General features: G+C 37.1%; 1 pseudogene; it reads left to right on the forward strand.

The window, feature by feature from the left end:
* Positions 1–13024: 13024 nt before the first annotated feature.
* LOC119538804 lies at positions 13025–13239 on the forward strand (annotated as a pseudogene).
* The last annotated feature ends 10403 nt before the right edge of the window (positions 13240–23642 follow it).

Raw genomic sequence — 23642 nt, forward strand, 5'->3', positions numbered from 1 at the left:
TGAGCTCCAACTGGGTTTTAAGTAGCGAGTGTGAACTGCTCACTACAGTACGCGCCCCAAACAACGACAGAGGCTTTGGGTTACGACCGACCTGGGAGAGCCTGAAGGGTTTCCCCTCGACTGGGTCTGAAGGGACTTCTTTTTCTTTTTTGGCTCAGTGGAGAAAGCCCCAGCATTTTCAGTTTCCAGGCTGTGACTCTGGAAGGGTGAGACACCAAAGCAGAGAGCGAGACCATGATGAAAATGGTTAATGACCTCCAATCCTGAGGGGTCTGTCTTCTCTCAATAAGAGAAGGGGTGGGGCCTTTCCCTTCAGAACCAGACCCACAGCCTGGGGGAACAGGGCCATACCTCCTCACAAAAAAACCAGAAGAACCAGTCAAGAATTATAGGCTAAGAGGCGTCACCTGCTGGGCAGAAAAGCACAGTGACCCGAGGCATCAAAGGGTGGAGCAATTTTCTAAGACACACCCACAGGGAAACCAGATACTGAATATTTCTTCCCTCTGGGACCTGAGCCTGTTCTGGTCTGAGAAAACCCGATTTGGGTAACCAAGGAAACCATGCCTAGACAACAGAAAATTACAACCTACACTAAGAAAAGCAAAGTTATGGCCCAGTCAAAGGAACAAACGTACACTTCAACTGAGATACAGGAATTTAAACAACTAATGCTAAATCAATTCAAAAAGTTTAGAGAAGATATTGCAAAAGAGATAGAGGCTGTAAAGGAAAAACTGGACATGTATATGGCAGAAATCAAAAGTTCAAAAAACCTACTAGTAGAATCTATGGAAATGAAAGTCACAACACAAGAGATGAAAGACACAGTGGAAACATACAACAGCAGATCTCAAGAGGCAGAAGAAAACACTCAAGAACTGGAGAACAAAACCCCTGAAAGCCTACACGCAAAGGAGCAGATGGAGAAAAGAATGAAAAAATATGAGCAACGTCTCCGGGATCTCAAGGATGAAACAAAGTACAATAATGTACGTATCATTGGTGTCCCAGAAGGAGAAGAGAAGGGAAAGGGGCAGAAGCAATAGTAGAGGAAATAATTAATGAAAATTTCCCATCTCTTATGAAAAACATAAAATTACAGATCCAAGTAGCGCAGCGTACTCCAAACAGAAGAGATATATATAGGCCTATGCCAAGACACTTAATAATCAGATTATCAAATGTCAAAGACAAAGAGAGAATCCTGAAAGCAGCAAGAGAAAAGCAATCCATTACATACAAAGGAAGCTTAATAAGACTATGTGCGGATCTCTCAGCAGAAACCATGGAGGCAAGAAGGAAGTGGTGATATATTTAAGATACTGAAAGAGGAAAACCACCAACCAAGAATCCTGTATCCAGCAAAGCTGTCCTTCAAATATGAGGGAGAGCTCAAAATATTTTCTGACAAACAGACAATGAGAGACTATGTGAACAAGACACCTGCCCTACAGGAAATACTAAAGGGAGCACTACAGGGTGATAGAAGACAGGAGTGTGTGGTTTGGAACACAATTTTGGGAGATGGTAGCACAACAATGTAAGTACACTGAACAAAGGTAACTATGAATATGGTTGAGAGGGAAAGATGGGGAGCATGTGAGACAGCACAAGAAAGGAGGAAAGATAACGACTGGAACTGTGTAACTTGGTGAAATCTAGAGTATTCAACAATTGTGATAAAATGTACAAATACGTTCTTTTACGAGGGAGAACAAGCAAATGTCAACCTTGCAAGGTGTTAAAAATGGGGAGGCATTGGGGGAGGGATGCAATCAGCATAAACTAGAGACTGTAACTAATAGAATCATTGTATTATGCTCCCTTTAATGTAACAAAGGTGATATACCAAGGTGAATGCAGATAAGAGGGGGGGATAGGGGAGGCATGTTAGACACTTGACATTGGTGGTATTGTCTGATTCTTTACTCTACTTTGATTTAAGGTTATTTTTCCTTTTGCTGCTTCCTAGCTGTCATTTTTTTTGTTTCCTCTTTCTTTTGCCTCTCTAACGTCTTTGACTCTCCCTCCTGCCTTGTGGAAGAAATGCAGATGTTCTTGCTTAGTATGAGCAGAATGTTCAATTAGGATGAACTTAAATGTTTGGAAATGAACAGGGGTGTTGGTAGCAAGATGTGAGAATAACTAACAGTGCCAAATGGTGTGTGAATGAGGTAGAAAGGGGAAGCTCAGAGTCATATATGTCACCAGAAGGAAAGTTGGAGGTCAAAAGATGGAAATGTATAAAACTGAATCCTATGGTGGGCAATGTCCATGATCAACTGTACAAATACTAGAAATCACTTCATGAACCAGAACAAATGTATGACAATACAATTAGAAGTTAATAATAGAGGGGCATATAGGGAAGAACTATATACCTATTACAAAATATATACTACAGTTAGTAGTATATATTTTTTCATAAACAGTAACAAACGTACTATATCAACACTAGGAGTCAACAATTGAGGGGGGTTGGTTAGGGATAGGGGAGGTTTAGAGTTTCCTTTTCTGTTTTTCTTTTTTCATCTTTCACTTTATTTCTTGTCTGGAGTAATGAAAAGTTTCTAAAAATTGAACAAAAATTAAGTGTGATGGATGCACAGCTGCATGAGGGTACCCAGGGGCAAGTGATTGTACCCTTTGGATCTTTGGATAATTGTATGGTATCTGAACAATCTCAATAAAAATAAAAAAAAAAATCTATTGTTATAAATGTAAATAGTTTCCAATTTCTAATGCCAGCAATGCTACAGGAAACATTCTATTACATGTGTCTGGCCTCTATGTTTCTGGAATTCAGATTAAATTCTTAGAAAAGGAATGCTGAGGCAAGAGGTAGGTATATTTAAATATTGATATATTTTGAAAATCTGCTTCCAAATTATTATAGCAATTATATTCCCTTGAAAGGCAAATGGATGGATTTCCTGCATATGCTTTTGCCAACAATGTAGATTATAATACTTATTAATTTTTGCCAATCTGATGTGTTAAAATTATAGCAGTCATTTTTAATTTCTTACATTTTGTTGTTTTCTTCTGATGTAATTTCATTTTATTAATTTTCTGTGATCAGTATATAATAAGGAAGTGATCCTATGGTCTACTGAAAGTCGAATTTTTCATTTTATTATATAATTTAACCTTCATGTATTATATATTTTTAAAGTTGTAAAGTTTTGATTTTGTGTAATCATTTTTTCCCTTTGAGAACCTTAAGCTCCAATTATATTATGGGCTAACATCCCTGTGAAAGATTTTCGAATGCTGGGTAAACATATCAAAGATAACCCCAAAAGAATAATAGGAAAATAATAAACAATGAAAGAATAAATTACATATCAATATGTAAGTGAAAATGGGAACTCAGACAGTTGTTTTAAAAACCTGGTTAATTTAAAATTAGTTTTCCTAGGCCTAAGAAAATAGGATCTCCCTCAGAGGGAAAAATCTTTTGTGAGATCATCATTTCATGCAGGTAATAGATTGGCTTCCCTAATCCTTTATTTCAGGGTTTAGCAAGGAAATATGCATTTTTACTGAGTAAACGATGGGGAAAATAACTTTTTCCTTAGAAGTTGTAATCACAAACCCAACTTACTGTTAATTCCAGCATAAGTTTACACGTGGATGATTGAAGAAACATCAGGTTGTAAATTTAACTGAAATGTATTCTGAATTTGAAATGTTCCCACTTGTAATTAAAGCAATTGCAAAGCTTCTTTGGAGGAATCCATCTTACGTTTGTGGTATAACTAGAAAATGGAATAACATTGTAGAAATAATTTAGATAAATCAGTTTTTCTACTGAGAGTTAGTCATAGCTTCTTCTTACTAGCTTTATATATTCTCTATCTAATCTGTTCTTATTATATTTGAAACTGGATTATTTTACTCTTCAGCTTTTCTTTCACCCTATTACAAGTGACATTGATGAGCAGAAATTCTTAATTTTAACATAGTTCAGTTTATCTTGTTTTTCCTTTTTAATCCTTTATTTATTTATTTTTGTCCTATTTAAGAAAGCATAGCCTGCTTAAAGATCATGAACATATATTCCCATATTTTTCTTATGAAGCATATAAATATATATTTAATTAAATTTACAGTCAATATGAAATTGTTTGGGGGAGAGGGTGTGATATAAGATTGGTGCACATCATATGGCAATTTACCACATTGCTATCTAATAACACATTAGCCTTTGTTGGAAACTCCATCCTGTTCATGCATTTTTATAAATCATGTGTAGGTTCCTTTTGACTTTATTGTTTCATTGGTTTATTTTTCTATTCTTGTACTGATACCATAATGTCTTAATTATAATTGCTTTTTAATGGTACTATTATATTGTGTTGTATGTCCTATAGGAACCTTGGGGTAAAGCCTTTAATCTTTTGCCAATCTATGTAATAGTTACCCTAGATTTATATATTTAGATTTTTGAATGTACTTTCTTGGATTAAGTATACCTGTCTTCTACCGATTCTAAGATTTTTTTATCTTTAATCATGAATAGATTGAATTTTATTCAAAAATTTTTCTGCATATATTAAGGTGGTTATATGGTTTTCTCCTTTCTATTATATTCACTATCAATGTTAAAACGTTATTTAGATTAGACAATGTTTTGTTTAGGATTGCTATCTATGAAAATTTGGTTCTGTACACAATTCTAGTTTGATATTATATGCTATTACCTTGCAATGATAATATTTTATTGTCTTTGGGATCATATTGTTAATGTTGAGAAGACTGCTTTAAGTAATAATTTATATTCTTATTTTGTTAAGCTATTTTTTCACTCTCTCTAATTTAATATCCTCCCTGTGATTTCTGGGACTCTATTGGTGTTTGTTGCAAGTTCTTATTCAGGTATGTTTTTTTATTTTTATAATGTTTTTTATTTTATCCTATATTTACCATCTTATTTTTCTATTGTGTAATGTCAAAATTATTTTTCAGCCTATAATTCTCATTTTCTCTGATTAAATGATAAAAAGTTGTTTAGCCTTTCTATTAGATTTTAATTGTCTAACATTTTTAATTTCTAAAAATTCTAGATGTAGATGGAATTTAAAATTAACTGAATTTTAACTGTTTAAAATTAATTGAAAATTATATTTCTTATATGTAATTATGACAATGAAAAGAAATCAAAATATCAGAGAAGCCCTTACATACTGAATGTGTATAAACTTCCAATTAAATTATAAATAATGAGAAATGTATTAATGTTTCCATAAATGTAACTTGTTTTACATCAGATTTTATGTTTCAAATACTTACATACAATTTCCAAACATAGTTCACATGGCGATTTATTCAAATATTTGAATATGTACGGTCCATAACCTAGAAAATTTATTACTATAATAAAAATATAAAAATATTTTAAACCACATTTTATAAGAATTTATAAATATAAAATCATAATTGCATTTGAAGTTAATAAAAGCTCTTCTTTGTGTTCAATGAAAACACATTTTGAAAAAATATGCAAAAATTAAGGACATTTTTTTTCCTGGGTCTGTACTGGCTAAGAGCCTTCTTCTGATCTTCCTGCTCCTTTATCATTCTGGACAGTTGCATCTAGGCTGCATGTCATGGTTTTAGGGCACCTGAAATAGAAAATGCTTTAGATTTTTAACAGCACCTATCGTAGTTGAAATAAACATTCATATGATAGAACAACTCTTAGCTGTGATCAGCTCGTTTTGATGGATCTTGAGTACCATTTTCTAGCATAACAGCATTCTCTACTCTCAGATGTGTACTTGTTGAGTAATAAAGCATATGGCCATCTAACCAGGAAGCATGCCATTAGATACAATTCTTCTTGACCTGAAAACAATAGACCCAGCTTCAGCTCCTCAGGCTCTGGCCATTTAATTTGAGGGATGAAGCCATCAATATTATCTGATAACTTCATGTCCCATTTGAAGCATATGGGATTTTGCAGATGTTAGTTCTTTTTAGAGTATAAGTGGATTTATCAAATATTGCCCTCAGCTTTGATGTTTCATTCAAAATTATGTAACAATGTAAAATAAACTCTCTATACCCTATTATATATCTAAAGTGTCATTCAAATCACCTCCATCCTCTCTTCAAAATCAAAATTTGGTTTCCCATTTATTTAAAATGTAATCAAAATCCTAAACTGATTTTTAAAGACTCCTGGATAAGTTTCTGATATGAAATCTTTTCACTATCATTATTTAAAAGGCAATATCCAGCCCAGTCTTTCTTTCTGTCCCTTGAAACTGTTAAAACCATTTCCATCTCAAATCATTTTCATTTGTTCTTTCTTAGCCTTTGGGGTCTTTTTCTGTATATTTTCACATGGATGAGCTTTCTCATCATTTGGGTCTCAGTCAAAGGTCACCTCCTCGTGAGGGCTTTCTTTGATCATCCATAAGGTGATTACTCTGGTCATTCTCTAAAATGTTGATCTTTTAAATATTCTCTATAGCATATAATTCAAGTGTTAATTTTCTGAATCCCTTCAGAAGAGAATAAGCTTCTTGAGAGGGGAGATATTGTTTGCCTTTTCTAGTGGTGTTTTCCAAAGCATCTAGAATAGACCTTGGCAAATAATTTAATAAATATTTATTGAATATAAAATTGTTACATTCTCCTCCATGCTTGCCTGTGTATATTTGTATTATGTGTAAAATACATATCACCATCCTTCCTTTGGATGTATGACTATATATATGAATGTGTTATGTATGTCTATATAGATACACATATACACACTCATACATGATTGTATATATAAACTATATATATATTCTTATAGATAGAAATACATATGTACATATGAATGTGCGCATGTGTGTGTCTATCCATAGAGTGTACCAACTTAGTTTTTTTGGGATGTTTATGTCTGTATCTATATATCTATATCTATATTTATGTATCTATGCCTCTATATCTATATCTGTATCTATATCTATATATCTGTTTTGTATATTGATTCATTGAGATGTACATGCATGTTTGTTTTGTATAACAATGTGATTTTTTCCATGCATGATAAATTTCACAGTAGAGAATGGGTACATTTTTCAACTTTATTGCTGTATTGTCCTCTTTAGCTAGGTTTCCTACTTTACTGCACCCTCAATTTTAACTGAATTAATGTCACCAGAGGTATGAAACTTGGGGAAATAAAGTGATTATTTAAATCTCCTTCAGTGTTTCTCAAGCTTAATTTCTTTGCCACCTGTTCTGGTTTGCTAATGCTGCCCATTATGCAAAATACTAGAAATGGATCGGCTTTTATAAAGGGGGTTCATTTGGTTACAAAGTTACAGTCTTAAGGCCATAAAGTTTTCAAGATAAGGTGTCAACAGCAGAGTACCTTCACTGAAGGATGGCCAATGGCGTCTGGAACACCTCTGTTGTCTGGGAAGGCATGTGGCTGGCGTCCTCTTCCTTTGCTTCCAGGTTGTGTTTCAAAATGGCTTTCTCCAAAATGTGTCTGTAAGCTGCAGCTCCTCTCTTAGCTCCTGTGCATTCTGCAAAGTGTCCTTCTTGGCTGTAGCAAGCTCTCTTCTTCTGTCTGAGCTTATAGAGTGCTCTAGTAAACTAAACAAGGCCTGTGTTGAATGGGCGGTCCCACACCTCCATGGAAATCATCTAATCAGAGTTATCACCTACAGTTAGGTGGGTTGCATCTCTATGGAAACAATCAAAGAATTACAATCTAATCAAAACTGATATGTCTTCCCACACAAGATTGCATAAAAGATAATGTCATTTTGGGGGACATAATACATTCAAACTGCCACACCACCTGAGAGCATGAAATATAGAAAATTCTTACTCCCTCAGATATCACCCTTAATTCCCAGAAGGTGAAGGAATAACTCGAGAAGAGATTGGACCTCTGGAACTGCCCTAAGTGGGACTGTAAAACCTGCCATGAGCCTGTCATATGGAGAATGATTCAAATCTGGATTTCCTGACTTTGATTCAGCACAACATAATTAATCTGGAAGAAAGAGCAGTTAGTTCATATGTATATACCCAAGCCTAAGAGTGAGGAAGATGATGAGGGAACCGCAGCAGTCTGGGATGAGGAGGAGTTTCCTGAAAATGATGGAAAATATTCAGAATTATTGTGAATTTGTGGTACTCAGCTGTGCTGGAAATAGACTGAAAGCAGGTGACAGAAGCAGAAAATCTGGTTGTTCTGAAGATAAGTCAAGGACTTCCATGGTCAGCCTCAGAGTTAAAGGGAAAAACAGTGTATTCTGACCACAGGAAGCAAACCACTTGTGAAGCCTGATCAGGCAGTTCCTGAGTATTTTCTCACCCATTGTTTAAACTTTTTAGTCTGTGTTCTGGTTTATTAATGACGCCATTTTGCAAAACATCAGAAATGGATTGGCTTTTATAATGGGGTTTTATTTGGTTACAGTGTTACAGTCTGAAGGCCATGAAAATGTCCAAAGAGAGGCATCAAAAGTAGGGTACCTTCCCTGAAGAACACCGAAGGCATCTGGAAAACCTCTGTTAGCTGGGAAGGCCTGTGGCTGGCACCTGCTTGCTCCTAGATTGCATTTCAAAGTGGCATTCTCCAAAATGTTTGCATCAACTTCCAACATCTTCAAAATGTCTGTCTCAGCTGTAGCAGCAGGTTCCTTCTGTCTCAGCTCTTATGTAGGGCTCTAGTGAACTAATCAAGGCCCACACTGAATGGTCATGGCCACAACTCCATGGAAATTATCTAATCATTGTTATCACCTACAGTTGGGTGGGTCACATCTCCATGGAAACAATCTGATCCAAAGGTTCCAACCTAATCAACACTAATACGTCTATCCCCACAAGATTGCATCAAAGAACATGGCTTTTTCTGGGCGACATAATATACACAAACCAGCACAGTCTGCTAGTCAGTTGTTTACCATCTTTTGACAAGGAAGGATGTGCTGGTATATGTGCTCATTAGAAGAATGATTTGATTAGGAAATCACCTTAATGACTACTAACTTCACAATGAACATTTTGGCTTCAGCTGAGGTGTTGGAATAGAAAGAGATTAGGTTTATTTTTATAGATTTGCTATAAACCATGTTAATCCATAAAACCTCATTTATATAGAAAAAATGTAACAGCTTTTTGTCCTTATTGCCTCTGAGTGCCTCTGTGAGAATTAGTCATGATAATATCTGTGAAAACTTTTGACATGAGTTTTATCTTCATTCCAGCTGCATTTTGTTGTGGAAGAAAGATGGAGATTTAGAGTGAACCAGGGTTTGTCTTCTCCTTCTGCAACATGCTGGTCGTATAGCCTTGGATTAATATGTAGCCTATGTAAAGGTGTAAGTTCTTTATAATTTACAAGTAATAATTGTGACCTTGTAAGAATTTACATAGATCAGCAATTGATACTTGCTGATGCCTTTTAGCATTTTGCCTAGTACATATTCTACATAAAAGTTACTACTGTTATTTTTTTGAAATGATGATTGATCTGGAATCACCAATATTTCCTTCCCAAAGTATAATCTATATTCATAGTTCTGGCAAGAAGCTCATGTGCCTTAGCTGGCAATCTCAACTTCAATTAAATAAAAAGAAAAATTGAATGACCTGCTCCTTTTGTATATACCCGTATATATATACTGGCATACATACATATATGTATAATCTCTCTGTTTATATGTGTGTGTATGTGTGTGTCCAAATTTCCAAAACCTTTTTTTCCGGAGGTATCCAGAAAAACCAAGAAGCATGTATCTTTTGGTGTATGTTTCAAAGGCTTTGTTCTGTGCAGAGACTATTATACAATTAAATGATTAAGTACTATATATGTGTTCTTTGGTTGTTTTTTGTTTTGTTTTGTTTTCTTAACACCCCAAAATGTATCATGGAGGCAAAATCTAGGTACTGTAATTTAAGGAGCATAGAATCTGAAAAGCTTATTATCCCTTCACATATTGCTTTAAAGTACATCTACTGAGAGTTTGCTTCATGTAACAAGTCTCCAAAATCACAAAAAATTTGGAGAGGTAACTTTCAGAGGAAGTAATGTTGTAGAATTTCCCCAGTTGCTTTGTTAGGATGTGATTAAACTCTCCTACTTATTGGGCACTCTATCTTGGCTATCAAGTATACGATGAGAACAACTAGTATCCCGTAGAATACTCTAGAGTTTGTGAGCCTAAGGCAGGATTGTTAGCAGAGCTGTTATTTTCCTCTCCCACCAGTACTTAATTATATAAATAGCTGGGACTAAGGTATACAATGGTTTTAATTTCCAAAAAGCCCACAAAGGAGGACTTAAAAGATGAGTAAACTCTGGTTGTGTTTTTACACTGAGTAATTCCATTGCAGATTTATCAGAGTATGTGCACATTTGACTTTATTCTGAAATATTCCAAGGGCAAGTGAGAGAAAGAGAATAGCATGGTCTGCATGTAGTAAGCATCACCATGCTTGACTTTAACTTCACTGCATTGGCCAGTCTCAACACCTTCATTCTGATGTTCATTCCTGGTCTAGAAGACTTGCACATTTGGATATCCATCCCTTTCTTCTCAATGTATGTTGTTGCCCTCATTGCTAACTCAGTCATCCTATTCATCATTGAAACAGAGACTGTTCTCCATGAACCCATGTTCTACTCTCTTTCCATGTTAGCCATCACAGACCTCATCTTGTCAACATCTACCCTTCCTAAGATGTTGGTATCTTCTGGTTCAATTTTCATGAGATCAACTTCCATGCCTGCCTCACTCAGATGTTTTTCATTCATGCTTTCTGTGGGGTGGAGTCAGGGCTTCTTGTGGGCTATAGGCCGGGATTGGTATGTGGCAATCTGCAATCCTTTGCGACACTCATCCATTCGTACAAATGCTGTGGTGGGCCAAGTTGGCATAGTGACACTTCTTCGGGGGTCAGTGTCACTTCCTGGTAAGGAAATGGCTATACTGCCAGACCAATGTTGTACCCCACACATACCGTGAGCATATGGCTGTGTTGAAATTGGCTTGTGCTGATATTTCCATTAATAGTCTTTATAGTTTGGCAGTCATTATCTTGACTGTTGGGACTGATGTGACATGTATCTTTCTGTCCTATGTACTGATACTCCGTACCATGTTCAGTTCTCCTTCTAAAGATGCCAGGTTAAGACCCCCAGGACTTGTGGATCCCATGTTTGTGTCATCCTCACCTTCTATATCCCTGCTCTTTTCTCTTTCCTCACTCACCATTTTAGTAGGCATGTTCCATGCCACACACACATTCTGCTTGCAGACATGTACTTGCTGGTACCTCCTATGCTGAACCTTATCATCTATGGAGTAAGGACGAAACAGATCCGAGAATGTTATACAATTATTCATGACTAAATTGGCTAAAAATTTTGGCTCTGTCTTCTTATTCTTACCCTACTATGATGCTACAATAGAAATTTCTTGGATTATTGGATCAGCCAGACCTGGAATTAGTATCTCAATTCTTCCACTTACCACCAGTGTAAATGAAAGTTAGATACAATTTATTTAACCTATATGAGCATCTGTATAATTGATATATAACATGTCATAAATTAATGATTACAAGCCCTTTAAAACTATTTCTAGCACATTCAAGCATTTAAGATTAGATTATTTCAAGTTTCAGTTCTTCCCTTTGCATGTAGTTGTTTAATGTCTTTACAAAACATTTATTATTTTATCTTATAAAACTAACACAATAAGAACACCTGTCTGACAGTGGCTATTTTATACAGGAATTTGGAAATAGCTAATCTTGACATTAATAGGAGGAATTCTATGATGGATTTGTACCATCACCATAACCAGAGGGTAAGTGGTGATGAGAAGTAGTCAGAGGTGAAAAATGTGTGATAAGGAGGATGCAGTTTGGGGAATCCCTAGAGAAAGAATAGCTCTAAAGTGAGTTATTTACACTGCTGGTACAAACATTGGGTATCTTTCCAACTTATTCCAAATAATCTGGAATTATTCTTCCAGGATTTGAGTAAGTAAATGTGGTAGATGATGACAGTAATTCATGGATTTATATATTAATTCAATAACTGTTTAGTGAGCAGCTATTTGCCATGAATTTATATGAGCATAAGAAATAAATACCAGTGAACAAAGCAATGAAACTTACTTCCCATGTTGAAGTTTAACCAAGAAAGGAAAGATGGTAAATAAAAGTAGCCTATACTTTTTTATGGTATAGTCTTTCCTAATAATATTTAATAATAAAAATTTCATTGTAATAAATATCTTAAATATCTTAGCTGCATCACACGTATATATTTTTTCAACATGATGTTAAATATTTATTTAATTCTTTTATGTGTCAAGCAGGTACTGGGCTAGATGCTGACGTGACAGAACTGAAGAAGACAGAGCCCCTGCCCTCATGGGGCCTGCAGTCCTACGGAAATGTTATCTAGGTACATGAAATTAAGAATACTGGGATTGAGATATGTGCGACTATAAGCAGTAAGTGTCACTGGGTTTTGGCAGTACTCTCAAAAGCATCTTGGTGAGGGCTGGCCGAGGGCGCGGTGAGGTGCGGCCACCGGCCGCCAGACTTTCCTGAGCCGAGCCTGCGGCAGGCTTGCCTCTGCGCTGCGGGGCACACCCGCTCTGCCCTCCGCGGTACCCGGTAGGCGGCTGCAGGCGTCCGGGCTACGGCCTTCTGAGGATCAGAACAGGAGCACCGAGGAGCCGCCCTGTGTCTAGGACCCCGCGCTGCTGGAGTTCCTGGTGTGCCTGCTCTCCACGAAGCTGCTCAGATATGAAGCATGGACACATGAATTGATTAATGAAGAGTTAGGAAAAGCATATCCAATCATTGATGGCATTCCTGATATGCACCACAGGCAGCTAGGATGACACATCAAAATAAGAAGCAGGAAGAAATGGAGCAACACTAGATCATAATTTAAAGAAAACAAAACAGTTAAATTCTGTTAATGCTATACACCTTTTAAAAAGTCAGGGTGGTGCTTAATAAGTGGGGAAGAAGAATGTTTCTGTCTCTTCCTCTGTTGACTGTCCTTATTCCACTGGTCTCTCTAGCAGGACTGTTTTATTCAGCCTCTGTTGAAGAAAACTTCCCACCGGGCTGCACAAGCACAACCAGCCTGTGCTTTTACTGTCTGTCTTGCCAGTTACCGTACCAGTTTGTGTGTTCTTCCACCTTTGGACTTGGATAGGTATTAAACTCTTCAGACATAATTAACGCAACCAGATCCAAGATGATGTATATCTAATAATGATATGTCTTGGGCCTCTATGTCTTAAAGCTCAACTAGGTGGAAATACTGGAGGCCACTGAGTTTGCAGGAAGATGCTTTGCCTTGCATCTATCATAGGCTTAGGACTCTTGTTTACTTAAGCTGCAGAAACTTTTGTTAATATACTATTGTTCTGCCCTTGTTTATTTTTTTGTTTTGGTGTTTTGATTTTTGCTTTTTAAAATGGCTCTTTATTTCGGATATTCAGAGAAATATCTGAATATCTGAATATCTGAATATTCTGAATATCTGCTTTCCTTAAATTCTGGATTTCATAGGGTTATTTTTTGGATATTTTGTTCTATTTTGTTTTGCCTTTTTATTATTGTTATTCCCTAATGTTATTGTCTTTTTCTTAATACTGTTTTATTGAGAAACATTCACATACCCTACTGTCATCCACAGTGTATAATGAATTGTGCACCATACCATCATATGGTTGTTCATTAATCACCAGAATCAATTTTTGAACATTTTCCTTATTCCAAAAGAAATAAAAATAAAAGTAAAAAAGAACACCTAAAGCATTGCATCCACCCCATCCCACCCTATTTTTCATTTAGTTTTTGTCCCCATTTTTCTACTCATCTGTCCATACATTGGATAAAGGGAGTATGAGCCACCAGGTTTTCACAATCACACAGACGCACCATGTAAGCTACATAGTTACGCAGCCACCTCCAAGAATCAAGGTTACTGGGTTGCAGTTCGACAGTTTCAGGTGTTTCCTTCTAGCTATTCCAATACACTAAAAGCTAAAGAGGGATATCTATGTAGCACATAAGAATGCCCTCTAGAGTGACCTCTCAACTCCATTTGAAATCTCTCAGCCACTGAAACTTTATTTTGTTTCATTTTGCTTCCCCCTTTTGGTCAAGAAGATTTTCTCAATCCCATAATGCTGGGTCCAGGCTCATCCCTGGGAGTCATTTCCTACTTTGCCAGGGAGATTTCTACCCTGGGAGTCATGTCACACACAGAGGTGAGGGTAGTGAGTTCACCTGCCAAGTTGGCTTAGCTAGAGAGAGAGAGACAGAGAGCGCCACATCTGAGCAACAAAGAGGTTCACTGGGGGAGACTTTTAGGCACAATTATAAGTAGGTTTAGCCTCTCCTTTGCAGTAACAAGCTTCATAAGGGCAAGCCCCAAGGTTGAGGGCTCATCCTACTAAATTATTAGTCCTCAAAGTTTGTGAGAATATCAGTAATAACCCAGGTGGGGAAGTCCAACATTTCTGCATTTTCCCCCAGTTCCTCAGGGTTTGCCTGCAAATATATTTTTATTCTCTGTCAAAATTACTTTGGGATGTATTGGGATTTTACACTAACCTGTACAAACCTACCAGATCTTACTTCTGACTTAAAGTTCCATGCAATTATGGTGTCTGAGTAAACTCAATGTACAAGTTAAATTATTTACTATGCTGCAGAAGATATAGATCCTACCCCAAATAAACTTCTCTTGTCTGGGTCTCATACAGAGAATTATTCTTCCTGGATTTGAGTAAATAAATGTGGTAAATGATGACAATAATTCATGAATTTATATATTAATTCAGTAACTAATGAACAGCTATTATGTGCCATGAATGTACAGTGCATAAAATATAAATACCAATGAACAAAACAATCAAACTTACTTCCCATGTTGGAGTTTAAACCAAGAAAAGAAATATGGTAAATGCAAGTAATGTATACTTTTTTATGGCATATCTTTTCCAATAGTATTTAATGATAAAAAGAAAAGTCTTCATTCTAATAAATATTCTAGCTGCATCACACACATTTTGGTTGCTAATTTTCTCCACTTGAAGAGAGGAAATCTCCTGTTGCTTTCCACATTGCATTATATATTGTATTCACAAATATAAACACCTTTGAAGAGTAATAAGTTGTCCATTTAGTTAGGTATAGTACAGAGATGCCTAAATACATTAAGCACACATGCATGTGCATGAACACACACACACACACACAAGCACACTCAGAACAAAACACCTGATTGAACATGACTCAAAATCCCACTATTAGAATTCTTTACATTCAAGCTAATTTTATAAACAAGATTTTAATTCTTTAACACAAGTTTCATTTTCAAATATTTTCACTTCATTTTTCTCTAGAAAAGTGAAGGTACATGGTACCAGATAGGGAGGCACATGGCAAGTGTTGCCTATAAGTTCATATGATGAATAAAGGTCAAGTTGCTGGTGGAAAAGAGAACTGGAGATATTTTTGAAACTTCACCCTATGTCTTAGTGATGTCTTCTGAGAAATAAGATACATTTAGATTTATAACTGAAAAAAATTACCTAAACTCTCTTAATTATTGAATTTAGTTCTTTCTTGCAGAGAAAAACCAAGGCAGTTATGATAAACTAATTGTGACCACCTGGAATGCTATCCTATCTTCAAATGCAGAGACTTAGAGAATTGCTTGATATACACCATTGAAAACTGAAAGCAATTCCAGTTGGATATTTCTCCTTATTGTAATGGGACCCTACATTCAGAAGAATAAACATGCAACCACAAAAGGAGAGGAAACTTGGGATTTAAGGACTAAAAATATTCTCCAAAGGTTGTAATCATCCAGTATCTGCAGTCTTTTGATCTGAAGATCATTTAAGAAGATAACCAATGGAAAGTAGAGTTAAAATTACCTTCTTTAAGTTACATTCACATCTCAAGAATTAAAGAAGATAAGAGACCCTTCTTTGAAGTAAATGCCTGGATCACATGTTCACAAATCTGCTTAGTTCTAACACCATAAAAAACAGGAATGAGGGCAGGCAGGATGACCACTTAGAGGTTGGTGACAAGAAGGTGTACAAAATGGGGGATTTTTTTCCCAAATGTGTGATGAAGGCGAAGAGGGAGGGTATGTAGAAAACACACATGACTCCAACATGTGAGCTGCATATGCTCATTGCTTTACGACAGACATCTCGAGATGAGAGGCAGAAAAATAGCTTGAGGGGTGTAGGCATAGGAGATTCCAACCACTGTCACATCCAAAATAAGAAAGGGAGCCACAAAAAGCCCATTGATGACATTGATGAGAATGCTTGCACAGGTCAACTTGGCGATGCCCATGTGCTCATGGTAGGAGTGGGCAATAATTCAGGCCCCACAGAAGGGCCTGTGATGGATTGGGTAGAGAATGGGCAACATGAGCAGGACTGGGAACACTATAATACCCAGTTCCTGCCGGCACTTGGGGTGTCAGAATTGTTATATAGAGGAGTGGTTCACAGCTGCCTATGTGGTGGTCAAAGGCCATAGCTAGCAGAACAGCAGAATCCATTCCTGTGAAGGTGTGTGTCAGACACTTCTAGGCCCCACAGCCTCAAAATCCAATGTCATGTGCATCAAACCAGAAGGTCCCCAACATCCTGTGCACCTGTGGAGAGGATGCGATCTCTGCCTGATAAATTGCTCAGGAAATAGAACAGAGGATCAGCAGAACTGTAGCATTGTCCAGCACAGCCATTGAGTAAACAAAGCAGTAAAGCAGAGGGATCCAGCCCTGAGAAGACTTAAGTCCCAGGTTGCCTGTAAGGGAAAAGATGTGTGGGTGAAAAGTGGTAGTGTTGGCATGGAACATCTTGCCATTGATATGAAGTAAAATAGTTGCCAATGTCTAGAAGGAAAAATACCCAACATGGGAAGATGTATCAATACTTATCTCAAAACTTCTCCAGTAGGATAGATTTTTATCTATTTTTCTTGTTAAAAAAGCTATTCCTAAAACTTCAGTACAAACCGGTGGAAGGGATATAAACTTTATGATAGGTCACTTTTTGAACATGTGGAAAACAATATCTTTTACTCATTTTCTGTTACTCCCTACAAAACCTGGAATATATTTTAAAAAGCAATATGGAGATTTATGTTTTTATCGAAATAATGTTTGAAGAAAAAATGCACTTTATTTAAACACACCAACACATAAATCCAGGGAAACACAGATATACTTGCACATAGAACGTGACAATACATATAAAAATATAGGTGTACATAGGTTGTAGAATGATAGAAACCCAGAAATATCTCTTTAGCTAACACATAGTTAGTATATTAGTATCAAAATGAAGAGAGATCTTTCATTAATTCATTCTGTTCATGTTTACTCATAAAGCCCCACAGACACTCTGCACTGACTGTGCCGGTTTGAATGTATTGTGTCCCCCAACTGCCATTATCTTTGTGGTCTTGTGGGACAGACGTTTTGGTGCTGGCTAGATTTGCTTGGAATGTGCCCCACCCAGCTGTGGGTGGTGACTCCGGTGGGATACTCCCATGGAGGTGTGACCCCACCCATTCAGGGTGGGCCTTGATCAGTGGAGCCATATAAAACATGCTGACTCAAAGAGACTGAACAGAGTGCAGCTGTGAGTGACAGTTTGAAGAGGAGCAAGCTTGCTGGAGAGGAACGTCCTGGGAGAAAGCCATTTTGAAACCAGAACTTTGGAGCAGATGCCAGCCATGTGCCTTCCCAGCTAACAGAGGTTTTCCAGATGCCATTGGCCATCTTCCAGTGAAGGTACCCGATTACTGATGTGTTATCTTGGACACTTTATGGCCTTAAGACTGTAACTGTATAGCCAAATAAACCCCCTTTTTATAAAAGCCAATCCATCTCTGGTGTTTTGCATTCCGCAGCATTAGCAAACTAGAACAGATTTTGGTACCAGGAGTGGGGTGCTTTTGCTGCTGAGTTTGCAAATACCAAACATGTTGGAATGGCTTTTTAAATGGATAACGGGGAGTTTCTGGAAGAGTTGTGAGGAGCTTGATAGAAAAGGCCAAAACTGCTTTAAAGAGACTGTTTATGGAAATATGGAGTCTAAAGATACTTCTGATGAGGACTTGAACAGAAATGATGAATGTGTTGTTGCAAACTGGAAGAAAGGTGATCCTTGTTTTAAAGTGGCATAGAATTTGGAAAAATTGAGTCCTGGTGTCATATGGAAGGAAGAATCTGGAAGCAACAACCTGGAATACTTAGCTGAGGAGATCTCCAGACTACATGTGGAAGATGTATCCTGGCTTCTCCTTGCAGCTTATAGTAAAATGCGAGCAGAGAGAGATAAACTTAGAACTGAACTCTTGGGTTCAAAGAAACCAGAAGCTGGTGGCTTGGAAAATTATGAGCTTCCAGGGGGTGGAATCCCAGAAGCTACAGCCCAATGTGAGGATGTAACCAAACATGGAACCCAGCCGCCATTTCAGTACAAGCCAAGATTGGAGATGGAATTATCCAGAAAGGATTTGTGGAAAGTCCTATTGTCTAATGGCTTTGACCCCTGTGTGCTTCATGCAAAGCCAACAGAATTTTTGCAAGATCTTTATAGACAGAGCCATTGCTGGTCTGGACTGGAGGAGACAGACAAGGAAAAAATTAAAGGAAAAATCTCTTCAAAGACAGAGCCATGGAGGTTGAGGTCTGGAGTCAGGAGGTCTATGGCTGGGAGAGCGGAGCAGCCCACATGCATGGAAAGGGTGAGTTTGCCCTGGAGGTCGAGGGTGGGCCTTCCACCTCGATGCTCTGGAAGAGTTTTGCCACCCCAGGCCCCAAAGAGGGTGGAACACATTCCCAGGGAATTGGGGAGAGCCTGGCTGCCGCCACACTGTTCTGAAGGGGTTGAGCATGTGCCCCGGAGATGGAAGGGAATCCGGGAGCTGCCCCGATGTTTGAGGAGGGTGGGGCCGAGAAGGTGGTCTCCCCAATGTGTGGGTATGTTGGAGCACTCACCTAAGTGTTTGGAGAGGAAAGGGCTGCCAAAAAGGCCCTTAGGAAGGGTTAGACTCCCACTCTCTCAAGCCCTAAGGATGCAACATCGTTCTGTAAATGACTCTCAGACTTTGAAATCTAATGGAGTTTGTGCTGCAGGTTTTAAGAACTGTTTTGGACTTGTTAACCCTGTTTTTCTTACTCTTTCTCCTTATGGCAATGGAAATGTTTATCCTATGAATGTCCCTCCTTTGTTTATTGGAAGCATATAACTTGTTTTAAGTCCACAGATCCAAGCTAAAGGAAAAGTATGCCTTAGGACTGACCACGCCTATATTTGATTTTGATGGGATTTTGTACTTAACTTTTGTTGCTGAAATGGTTTAAGTTTTTGTGATATTGTGATGAAATGAATGTATTTTGTATTTGGAAAGATAATGTCATTTTGGGGTCCAGGGGGTGGAATGTGCCGGTTTGAATGTATTGTGTCTCCCAACTGCCATTATCTTTGTGGTCTTGTGGGACAGACGTTTTGGTGCTGGTTAGATTTGCTTGGAATGTGCCCCACCCAGCTGTGGGTGGTGACTCTGGTGGGATACTCCCATGGAGGTGTGACCCCACCCATTCAGGGTGGGCCTTGATCAGTGGAGCCATATAAAACATGCTAACTCAAAGAGACTGAACAGAGTGCAGCTGTGAGTGACAGTTTGAAGAGGAGCAAGCTTGCTGGAGAGGAAAGTCCTGGGAGAAAGCCATTTTGAAACCAGAACTTTGGAGCAGATGCCAGCCATGTGCCTTCCCAGCTAACAGAGGTTTTCCAGATGCCATTGGCCATCTTCCAGTGAAGGTACCCGATTACTGATGTGTTATCTTGGACACTTTATGGCCTTAAGACTGTAACCGTATAGCCAAATAAACCCCCTTTTTATAAATGCCAATCCATCTCTGGTGTTTTGCATTCCACAGCATTAGCAAACTAGAACACTGATCCTCAGATATGAAAATTATTGCACAAGCATGGGTTAACAATAAAACTAGAAATCATCTCCAAGAGAGAAATGTCTATATCTTTGGTACTAGTATCATGATAGAAGTTAAAGAATATCCAAGTTCCTTCTAGTTGCAGAATTCCCAGGAATAATCCAGGATATCAATTTATTCTATCCTTCCCTCTGTATGTGATGGGAGGGAGGGCAGTGAGGAGGTTTGTTGAAAGGAGGATATTTCAGAGAAGTAAAGAACTGTTTCCAAAGACAGTGATGATAGTCATAATTAGGATCAAAAAATTCATGCTCCAGTCTTACTATGTTACATCTGTGACATTTCTTTCTTTCTAGATTTCTTTTTTATATAGAATGAACAAGAAAAGAGAAGATGGGATTAAAGAAGGAAGGAGCAGAAGGAAATGGGAAGAAAGGGAAAGTGGGACTAGTGAAAAAAAAAGAAATAAGGAAATGAAAGCATAAAGGAAGGAAAGAGGCAGGTAACAGGAAGGAAAGAAGGAAAGAAAGAAAAGAAGGAAGGAAAGAAGGGAGGGAGGGAGGTTCCTAACTCTAAATGAGTCCAGACAAGAGTTAGAAGGTAAACTTCCTAAATGAAATTCTCATTACTTATCCACAGTTATTTATATCTTTCTTTGGCACTGGAAGTTAAAGTGAATGAACTAGTTAGTCTCTATAAGTTCATTGCTGTCTCAGTCTCAAATTAACAAATAGAGCAGAAGACATTGCTGCCTTTGGAGGTAATGAACTTGGACTTACATCTCAGTTCCACCATTTCTGGCTGTGTAACTTTTAGCAAGTTAGTAAACTTTGGTAAACTAAATATTTCTGGAGAGAGAGGAAAAAGAGGAAGAGGGGGTGAAAGGTAAGAAGAGCAAAAAGGAGAGATGATTGAAGATAAAGAAAGAGAGAAGAAAATGAGAAATAACCTTAAATGAGATAGGTTGGTGAATGCACAAAAGAATATGACAAATACTCTAAATCCTACCTAAATTTACAGATATCAGTGATCAAAAATCATGTATAAGGTTTTCACTGGGTGCTCATTGACCATATGAATTGGATAATAAAGCTTCTGTTTTACATACTTACTGATGGGAGCCAATATGAATGTCTTTCTGTCTGGCACATTAGTATCTATCTAATGTAACAAGAAATTTTGCAGGCCAAAACTTCCATCCATTTCAAGTGTATTAAATGTTAGTCCTTCTTCATTCCTTATTAAGTAATACTATTTTCTTCATATGGTCATAAATCTGCTTGGTTCTGACTCCATATATGATAGAGTTGAGTGTTGGTGGCAATATTACGTAAAGATTGGCCAGAAGTATGTGGATGTAGCGGGGGACATTCTGGCCAAAATGATAGATCATGAAGGAAATAGGGCCAGTGTGTAGAATGAAATATTTCACAAACATGTGACCCACATGTCCTTTTATATATTTATACTGGCTGTTTCACAGTCTTTGTGTAACAAACTCCAGTATCTGACCTTCCTCAGGTGTATTTTCTATTGATTTTTTTTTCCCATTCATAAGCCATATTTTCTTGTTTCTTTTCCTGTTTCATACCTTCTTGTTGAAAACTAGATGTTTAAAAATATAATATGACAAATCTGGAAATAAGACCCCCCTTCAGTCACAGGTTTTATTATTGTTTCTGCTTGTTTTTTAGCATAAACAAAAGTTATTTTGTTGTTTAAATAGTTTTTTTTATATTGTTCTTTAAAATAAGAATTCTTCCTCTCATCCCCACTTAAGTATCTGCCCCATTGGCTTAATGATCAGGTAATTACTGAATTGAGATTTCCTTAAATGCCTGGAACCGATAAATCTTCCATTCCTTGCTAAGGGGCTCTGTGTTGAGTATTTCATCCCTTCCTTCAACATTCAACTGGACAGTTTAGATTTCTACTTTAACCTTCACTTCCTGCTTATATAGAACCTCAATGTTAGCCACAGATGAGAGCGTAGGGCATTCTCATGTCTTTCCTGGTGTGCACAGCCACAGGCTTGCATCAAATCCTACTCATACATGGTCTGCTTACTTCCTAGGAATATATGGAGCTTTTCATCATCCCTATAGACACCTTATTCCCCAACTTGTTTTAAGCTTTTTGTGTTGCCTATTTGCCCCAAATGGTATAAACCTCCATGTAGCTTCTAAATTAAACATTAATCTCTAATTGTTTTCTACCAACCCATCTCCAAGGGAAAGAAGGATTTTTTACTGCAGGAGTCCCCTGATAGGTTAAATACAGACCGTCTTGCCAGTAGATTATTCCTGGGAACCATCAGAGAGGTCAAATAATGACAATTCCTTGTGAATATGGCTATGCAATTTCTCCATTCCTGTTTATGTACCTCAGTGTTTGTCAGATGGGTGGTTGTCATGTGCAGTGAAGACCATTAATTACCAAGTTTACTCTGGAGCTAGAGATTGGAGAATTTCACTAGGGCACGCTTAAATGTCACAAAGTTCACTCACTATGGGTAGTGAGAATATTCAGATGTTTTTCTCGAATAAATTCACCCTGGTTAGCTGCAAGCCTGTTATTAATTTTCAGAGTTTTAAAAAAGTCAATAATGATAATTTTACGAGGGTTTTTTTTAATCATTTTTATGGATAGAAATTTTAGAGTTCCTCACACCACGGTTTTCAGAGTTCTAATAATTAATTATGTACGTTGTATTTTAGCCCCTTTTGAGAAAATATATCTGTATCATCTCTTTACATTAATATACTTTGCAGTGTTCCATTTTTGCATTCATCTTTGGGCTTGGGAATACTAATGTGATAAAATTCATAGACTACCTTTAGTTTGAAAAACTCAGTGACGTTTACAATTGCCTTTTAAATGTCTTTAACTAGTGGTCCCACAAAGGTCAAACTTGTTTGGTATATAACCCAAAGCATTGTCATTTCCTGCTTTTTCCAGCCCCATATAATGTCTTCATCTTATTTTAATTAATCTATCCACTTGAAAAATTAGACTAATTCCTTCTTTTTTGTTTACTCTCCATTCTCTGACTTGCCATATCCATTGAATGTGGGACATCTCCATCTCTTGAAGTTACTCAATATTTGAAATGTAATGCCTTTTGTTTGTTTTTGTATGTAATTTAGACTTGTAATATTTTGACTATAAATTGATATTCTTGTATTTTATCTATTTGACTTCTGAAAAATTTCCCAAATTTCTACTACAGGCACACAGTTAAATGGTATCATTCACTGGCTGACAAACTTTTTAACACTTGAATGTATGGGTTTTGGGGTCTAAAAAGAAATGGTTTTGTGCTCAAATTACCCAGCCATTCAGAGTCTCATTTCTCCATCAGTAAAATGGAAGTAATGACACTTTCATTGAAAGTTTTCTTGAAGCTTGAATTAAGTTATTTCACATATTTAATTTATTTAACATATTTCATGTACACCTATGTTAAATGCTAAATAAATGACAGCTATTACTGTTTGCTCCAAATAAATAACAACTCACATTATGGAATTCAAACATCTAATTAGACTCCTAATCTGTTGTGAATACTATCAACCTTACCTCAAATTTCTGAACTATATCCTATATCTAGTTGTCGGTGGTTGTGTTATTT

Source organism: Choloepus didactylus, chromosome 6 (assembly GCF_015220235.1).
Source record: "Choloepus didactylus isolate mChoDid1 chromosome 6, mChoDid1.pri, whole genome shotgun sequence".
In the NCBI taxonomy this organism is placed as follows: domain Eukaryota; kingdom Metazoa; phylum Chordata; class Mammalia; order Pilosa; family Megalonychidae; genus Choloepus; species Choloepus didactylus.